General features: G+C 42.6%; 1 pseudogene; it reads right to left on the bottom strand.

Annotated features, from left to right (window-relative positions):
* Nucleotides 1–6430: 6430 nt before the first annotated feature.
* LOC148000230 (small ribosomal subunit protein eS7 pseudogene) lies at nt 6431–6988 on the bottom strand (annotated as a pseudogene).
* Nucleotides 6989–8006: the final 1018 nt, after the last annotated feature.

Here is an 8006-nt window from a genome sequence, read left to right as displayed (position 1 = left end):
TATTTTTTATTATGGCAGCTTGCTATTTTTGTAACATGGTGATTTGGTTGAACACAATAAAGTACAGTAGTAACTGATCTCCCCTTCTTCCTGGATGAGTGAGGAGATGATTAAATGTTGATGTCAGCATCCATGAGCATATTCAGATGAGCTTCTGCTTCTGTTGAAAAGGATGCTGTGTTTGATTGTGGTCTGAAGCTTTGAAGCACTACTTGGCATCTCCTTCCTTGGAGGTCTCACTGTTTAAACATAACAGATTTGATAGCTTGTTGGTAAGGTGAGGTCCAGCTTGTCTCCACTAGGTCATCTTCATGTGAATCCGGTGGTTATACGGTTTTGTTCTAGGGATATTTCATTTTTTTAATAACGGTTTTAGCTGACATTCATGGAGAGAATGAATCCTTCGAAGTGTGCCACTAGTGAAAGGAAATCCTGTCTAGAGTATGTTTCTTTACAAAGCTGTGTCACACCATCCTTTGGGCCCTCTGCTGGAAAAGTAGAATCAAGTCTCAAATAATGCCTTTTAAATTGTATCCTCTAGTATTATAGATGTAGGACAGTACTGTATCATACCTCTGTGGATGTAAAATAGCTTGTACCTGCTTTATGATACGTAGTAGTGACCGTGCTTTATCAGAGCTGTTTTTAATGATGTTGCTCAGAATGTTTTCTTTCCAGATGATGATTGAGAAGCTAATTTAAAAAAAATGGTGCCAGGTACCACAAGAGTAACAGAACTGTGCTGTTTTCTCGGGTTTTGTTTTTTTACTTTTTTTTTTTTAATGGAGTGTGCTGGATGTCTCTACAGTTTTGTTCAGATGACTGCAGAACCTGGAAAAGCTGTTGCTGCTGTTGATGCATAACACACTGCTATTATTGGTCTTTTTATATAAATATAAATATATATATACAGATATATAATTTGAATTTTTTGAAACTTTACCTGTGCTGTCAACTTTGGAAAAAAGTATCCCCGTTTACTGTGTTGAGTTGGCACTGTACAGAAATTAACAGCCATATTGGTCTAGAAATGTTGAACTTAAGTTTTTTCCATTTGTACAGGGGTAACACACTGTATTAAATATGTAAGGTCTTATATACGTGGGTTTGATTACAAAAACTAATAAAGTATTCTCTAAATTAAAAAAAAAAGAGTCTTTTGAGTATATTCCCAGGAATGGTATAGCTGGATCAAATGGTCATTCTATTTTTAGTTTTCTGAGGAAACTCCAATCTGATTTTCTTAACAGCTGCAGACATGAACACTCCCCCATCCCCCTTTCCCTGCAGTGTAGAAGGACTCCTTCTCCCCTAGCATCTTTAGTACTTGTTGTTGTTGTTGTTTGGTTAATGATAAATAAGCCTTTGGTTTTGAGGACAGTGGGCAAAGCTGCAGGAAAAAAAAAAAAAAAACGTTCTCTAGATCCTATGCTGGATTATATAAGAGTGGATGCTCACATTCTGGATATCACTGTGCCTGAGCTGAGCTTGAATACAGTACCCCGACACACCGGGAAGGGTGGCACACACACACCTATAATCTCAGCACCCAGAATGTAGGAGGACTGTGATTTCAAGATCATCCTTGGGTACATAGTGATTTCAAGGCCAGCCTGGTCTACATAAAATCCATCATCTAAAAAAAAAAAAAAAAAAAGTTCGGAAAGAGGGATTTTTTGTTTTGTTTTGTTTTTCCAACTGGGGGTATCTAGGAGATGGAGGGAAGGAAAAGAGGAATGAAGGGAAGAATCGGGCAGCCTTTGGTTCCTTTCTCCCTTCAATCTCTTTCTGGACGCATTGCTGGCAGCCCAGCTAACTTTTGAAAGTATGTGAGAGTCAGCAGCCAGCTCCAGTGAGAAAATCCCATCTCTGCTCCTCTAGAGAACTTCCATTAGCAATAGATTTAACCAGTGGCTTCACCTGGGAGAGCATAGACGGCAGCCCACAAGAGACCTCCCAACTCCTTAGAGAGCTCTCAGAAGCAGCTGTGTCCTGCTTCTCAGCCTTGACAACGCTTCCTACTCCTTCCGCCTACAGGAGTGTTCTAGAGAAAGACAGTAGTGCAGACACTGCCTCCCTCCCATGCTCTTCCACCCAAGCAACAGATGCAGCTAGATGCCTTTGTAAATGCTCGCTGCAGGTTGAGAATGGCCTGGGAACAGGAGAGCAGAAACCCTGCGCTCTGGGTACAATAACATAGCTCTCCAAAGGTGAGAACACAGAACAGATCCTAAGAACACCGAGAATCTTAGTATGTCTACACTCATAAATACAGATGTGTACAACACGAACACCAAATAACCACTGGTGAAATTTTAAAGCAGCAACGAGAGATGATTTTTATCTGTGTAGAAGTCTGTTTGAAAGACTAAGAATTCATTTTCCCATGAAACAAGTGTTATAAATACATATAAAGAAGCCATTGGTGTATATCTAACATCGAGCCTGGAATCCACTTCAGGGAATGTGTCCCCAGAGATTAGTGCAGTTGTGGGGAAAGGAACCAAAGATAGCCAATGGCTTGCTGTTGTTAAATGCAGGAACTAAATAGCGATCTCTCCACAAAGTAAAGTATTTCAAAATTACTTAGAAAAACAAGTGGTTATCCAGATATCAAAAGTGGTTGTGGCTAGAGGGATGGCTCAGTGGTTATGAACACTGGCTGCTCTTCCAAAGACCCAGGACCTGCAGGTCAGCTTGCAACTCTCTGTAATTGCAGTTTTGGGAGACCTGTTACCTTCTTCCAGCTGGTGAATGCAATAGCATACCATTGTGCACATAGACGCAGGCAAGAATAAAAATGCAGTTAGAGCTAGAGAGATGGCTCAGCTGTTAAAAGCATTTGCTGCTCTTGCAGAGGACCCAGATTCTGTCCCCAGCACTCACATGGCGATTCACAAGCATCCGTATCTAGTTCCAGGGAATCCAATGGCTTTTCTGACTTCCTAAGGCACCAGCTATGCATGAGGCGCACACACATACATGTAAGCATAGGTCATAGAAGTGAGGGAGATGTCACGGAGCACACATAACATGAAGACAGAAACTTTTCTGTCAGTGTGCAGGCTCAGAGGTACAGAGAGGGGGGCTTAGATGTGGAAGAAAATGGTGGGAGCAGGATCAACAAAAGCAAATTATGTCATAATGAAACCTAGAATTCCTTTTGCCAATATTAAAAAAATTAATTAAAAATAAAATGAGCCTTTATCTAAGAAATTACAGACAAATGCTCAAAGGCATTTTCACAATTCTGTTTTTAAAATGTATTTTAAAATTGTGTGTGTGTGTGTGTGTGTGTGTGTGTGTGTGTGTGTGTGTGTACACAAGCCACAGCACATGGTGGAGGTCAGAGGACAACCTGGAGGAGGAAGCAGGCAAAGGAGAGCTAGCTCCGTGACCTTTATATAGGCAGCCAGCAGAAGGTGTGCACCAGATTAAAGGTGGGTCTTCCCACCTCGAAGGTCTGGATTATGGGGCCAGGCGGCAGTGGCACTCGAGTTTAATCTCAGCACAGAGAAAGAAGCACCAGACAAATATCAGAGTTTGCAATCTACAGAGAGAGTTCAAGGTTGGCCAGGATTACACAAAGAAACTCTGGTCAAAAAAAAAAATCTGGATTATAACTGGGACTTCCCACCTCAAATGATTTAATTAAGTAAAACTCTTTCACAGTTGTGCCCAGCCATTTGGGTTTTAGCTAATTACAGATGTAGTCAAGTTGATAACCAAAAATAGCTATCATAACCCTCCTCTTCATGGACCTTTTGCTATAAGAAGTGTCAAAGGGCAAATTACAACAATTCCCTTTCGATATCTTTTTCTTTTCACCTCCCGAAGTAGACAATCCAGTATTCCACATCACAGGGTAAGGATCCCAAGGAGGCAGACAAAGATGGAGAAATAAGAAATAAAGGACATGGTGTCAGTTATTTCAAAGTTTCTACTCTTGTGAATCGGGGAGCCGTGATGGGATGGTTGCTCTTCCGGTCACTTCTTCTGTATAAGGATTAGAAAGAATGGGATCTCATCACCTTAACAACTGTCCATGGGGAGTTTGACTGTCCTCTCTCACTTCTCCTGGCTTCTGGGAAGGTTAGACCAACAGCTTAGCTCGCTGATGTAGAACTCTAGCATGAGTGACACACTTTTCATTCTCATCTGTTGAGGCCCAAATGATGGTCTCCTGTAATATTTATGTGATGGAACCATCGGTAACTGTATATCAGCCATCCGTTCCCATTTCATTTCATCAGTGGTACCAATATCCATGACCATTATCCAAAAAGAGACGGTTGCTGGACTCTGTGCAGGCGCATGCACAGAATGAACTGACTGAGGCAGGAGGATTGTGAGAGCCATTGTGCTTCGAAGCGTCACCCTAAGCTCTATTCTCTACCAACCCCCTCTTCTATCACTCTCTGCTTCTTCGTGTTTTCTCACCCCCTTGCACACTGCTCCTTCTCTAGCACTGAAGCAGGTAGGAGCACACAAATGTATACATGTATCTCTATTCCAGTCCACACAAATGTATACATGTATCTCCATTCCAGTCCACTTGTATCTTCTACTACCTCTGAAGGAAAGTTTTTCTTTCATATGAAACAAAAATCTTAGAATTTGGAAGATACTTTGGGATATCACTGCTGTTACACACACACACACACACACACACACACACACACATACTTGCACACGCATGCACACACCCCTTCCAGGAATGTTCCAGATGTATTACTGTCATCTCAGACTCCAATGGGCTTTGAGAAAGTCTTAACCCTACTGTCAGTGGACAGGAAAGAGGTTGCCTAGGTGAAGCTCTTGCAATAGATCCTATGACCTACAACTCAAATCTTTTAATCTACATGTCCTATCCCTCCCTTCTGCTTAATTCTACTGAATCCATGTTAGTGCTAGAAAGGTACAGAAGCAAGCTGCAAAGTCTCTTCTTTTTAAAATAAACCTCTGACTTAGAAGTGAAGATTGTTATGGTTTGCACATAGAGCATGTCCTAGTTTTTACTGCAAACTTGACACAACCTAGAGTCACCCGGGAAGAGGGAACAATTGAAAAATTGCCTAGATCAGACTGGCCAGTAATGTGTCTATAGGGGCATTACCTTGATTGCTAGTTTTTTGTTTTTTTGAGACAAGGTTGCTCTGTGTAAAGCCCTGGCTGTCCTGGAACTCACTGTGTAAACCAGGCTGGCCTCAATTCACAGAGATCCACCTGCCTCTGCCTCCCAAGGGCTGGTATTAAAAGTGTGTGCCACCACCTCCCAGCTTGATTGCTAATTGATGTAGGAGCTTGGCAGGTGGAATAAGAAAGCTAGTTTGGAATGAGCCTAAGAGCAAGCCAAAGTGTTAACCAGTAAGCAGTATTCTTCCAAGGTTCTTGCCCTGACTTCCCTCCATGATGAATTATGACCTGGCGGTGTAAGTCAAATAAATTCTTTCATCACCAAGGTGCTTTTGGTCAGAATATTTCATCACAGCAACGGAAAATCAAACTAGAACAGGGTGTCTCCCCACAAGGCTAATGTGAATGGCTAGTCCCCAGCTGGTAGCATTGTTTGAGAGATGATTAGATCACTAGGATGCTAGTTTCATTGATAAGTTCAGAGCTAATGGGCTATTAAGAGGTAGGAATTAGTTGGAGGAACTGGGCTACTGGAGTATAACCATAAAAGTTTGTATCTTAACCCCAGTCATCTACACCCCACTGCAATTACACACACACACACACACACACACACACACACACACACACACATCTCTGATCATCATGAGGTTAATAGTTTTCCACTCATATTTTTGCCTTGTCACAGACCTGAGAAAGCAGTAGAGGGAGATAGAGACTGAGACATCTAAAACCATGATCCCAAATCAGTCTTTCCTCCATTAAGTTATTTTCCTCAAGTATTTTTTTCACAGTGATAAACTAGAAAAAATATTCTGCTATACTCATAGGTCTGTCCCTTGTCCAGTAGTCATCAAAGAGGCTTTTTCCAGGAGCACGTGGGAGTGGGTGCAGAAACCTAGTCAGACATTATGTAGAGAGATCATCTAAACTGGAGGTCTCCATCTGGTCCCTCTCCTCGGAGCTTGGGGAACTCTGCAGAAGAGGAGGAAAGACTGTAGTTGAATTAAGAGGGGACAGAGGACACTAGGAGAACATGGCCCACTGAATCAACTAAGCAGGGCTCATATGGGCTCACAGAGACCAAAGCAGCAAGCATGGAGTTTTCGAGGGTCTGCACCAAGTCCTCTGTGTGTATGTTGTGGCTGTTAGCCTCGTGGTTTCGTAGGACTCCTAACAGTGTGACTCTCTGACACTTTTGCCTGCTTCTGGGACTTACTTTTCCTCCTGTTGGGTTGCTTTGTCCAGCTCAGATGTTGTGGTTTTTGCCTTGTCTTACTGTACTTTGCTTTGTCATACTAGGTCGTCACCTCTTGGAGGCCTGATCTTTTCTGAAGGGAGACAGAGGAGTCTTTATTCAGCCAGTTTCTTTACAAGTGAAACCCTGGAAATTCAAAATCAGCATCCTTCCCTGGGAGCTTCTGACACACAGCAGAAAAAGTTTTGACCCTATGTTCCACAATGTTCTGCTGTGCTCTAAGTGAACCTTTACGAGCCAGCCGCCATCCAGTTTCACCCAGATCCTCTTACCCACAATTTCGCTTGTAAAGACCAAGTCCTCAAGGGTGGCTTGTTTGGTTTGTGAGTTGGCTTGGGCAAAACTCTCCTCTGTGCACTGAAGAGTACACGTTTCTCACAGAACTTGTTCCCCAACTCATGCACTAGCCGGATTTGGATTTTCTGGAAAGATTTCCAATCACCACCAACCTCAGAGTCTTTGGCCATGAGGATGCTGAGTGCCTGCAGCTGTGCCTTGAGATCTGCGTTCATCCCCAGCTCAAGCAACGTCTGAGCGATGCCAGACTCGGACATATCCAGCTTCTCGCACAATCTTGGTGCTTGTGCTGAACATGGACTTGTTCTTACCGAGTGCCAGTTTAGAAAGAGGAGAAATCTATTTTCAATTTTTTAAAAAAGGAAAACTGCTTTGATGTTGAAAAAGAATTCTCCCTGATCAACACTATAAAGCAGCCAGACAGCTTCATTACAACGTCACACCTTCTGGACCCTCTGTGGACTAATGTACACGGAACCAGAAGTTCTCTTCTCTTCTCAATAACTGGAGGAAGTGTGTAGTACTCGGCCAAATTACATCCTCCAGCAAGTGGAGAGTTTTTTTCAATAGCGTTCTGGGTCATTGTTTACCTAAATCTGTTTCTTCACAATTTCTCTGACAGGAAAGATAGATTTCCAGGTATCAGGCTAAAGCTGTAAGTTTGTTACATAATTTTTGATTCTGTGACTCTTTCTCTTTTTATGGTGAAGAGCAGACTCCGAGTAATGAAGCTGGAAATGGATTTATGTGCCTGAGCATACAAGCCAGCAATGTTCTCATTACTTCTTTTGGTGATGCTGCATCCTCAGAGGATCTAGACAGTCACCTTTGTTACTGTGAAAGATGGATTAAAGAAGGACATGCTCCCTCGGCAGAACCTCGGAGCTCATGTAGTCCACTCAGTGGAAGGATGCCAGCCTTCAGATGCATCCAGAGGCAGGTAACTCGATACTCTTCAGCATTGTTTTCTGTGTCTCTGCTGAGTCCTTGTCAAAGGGAGTTACCCACATAGTACTTTACCTTTGGAGCTCCTGGTGAGCCCTCCCTCACAACCTGAGGGGCAACAGGAAAGATGCTTACCCATAAGTCTGCTTTCCTCCAATCTCAGATGTTTCCCCAAAAAACTAGCTCATGAGCAGTTAAGAGAGTGCCACCCTTGTTTCACTTGAGTTTGTAGGTCAGTGTTTTGTGCTGGTCTTATGCTCTGGGATGCAACTTAAATTAAGATCTGTTTTTTAGTTCACAGCAGCCTACACTTTCACTTATTAGATTGTAACGGCTGAGTTAGCTAAACCAGTATGTTACATATAGTTAT

The sequence above is a fragment of the Rattus norvegicus genome, chromosome 17 (assembly GCF_021556685.1).
Source record: "Rattus norvegicus strain SHRSP/BbbUtx chromosome 17, alternate assembly SHRSP_T2T, whole genome shotgun sequence".
Taxonomy (NCBI): domain Eukaryota; kingdom Metazoa; phylum Chordata; class Mammalia; order Rodentia; family Muridae; genus Rattus; species Rattus norvegicus.
The sequence above is the reverse complement of the archived record's forward strand: the minus strand, read 5'-3'. Positions and strand labels throughout refer to the sequence as shown.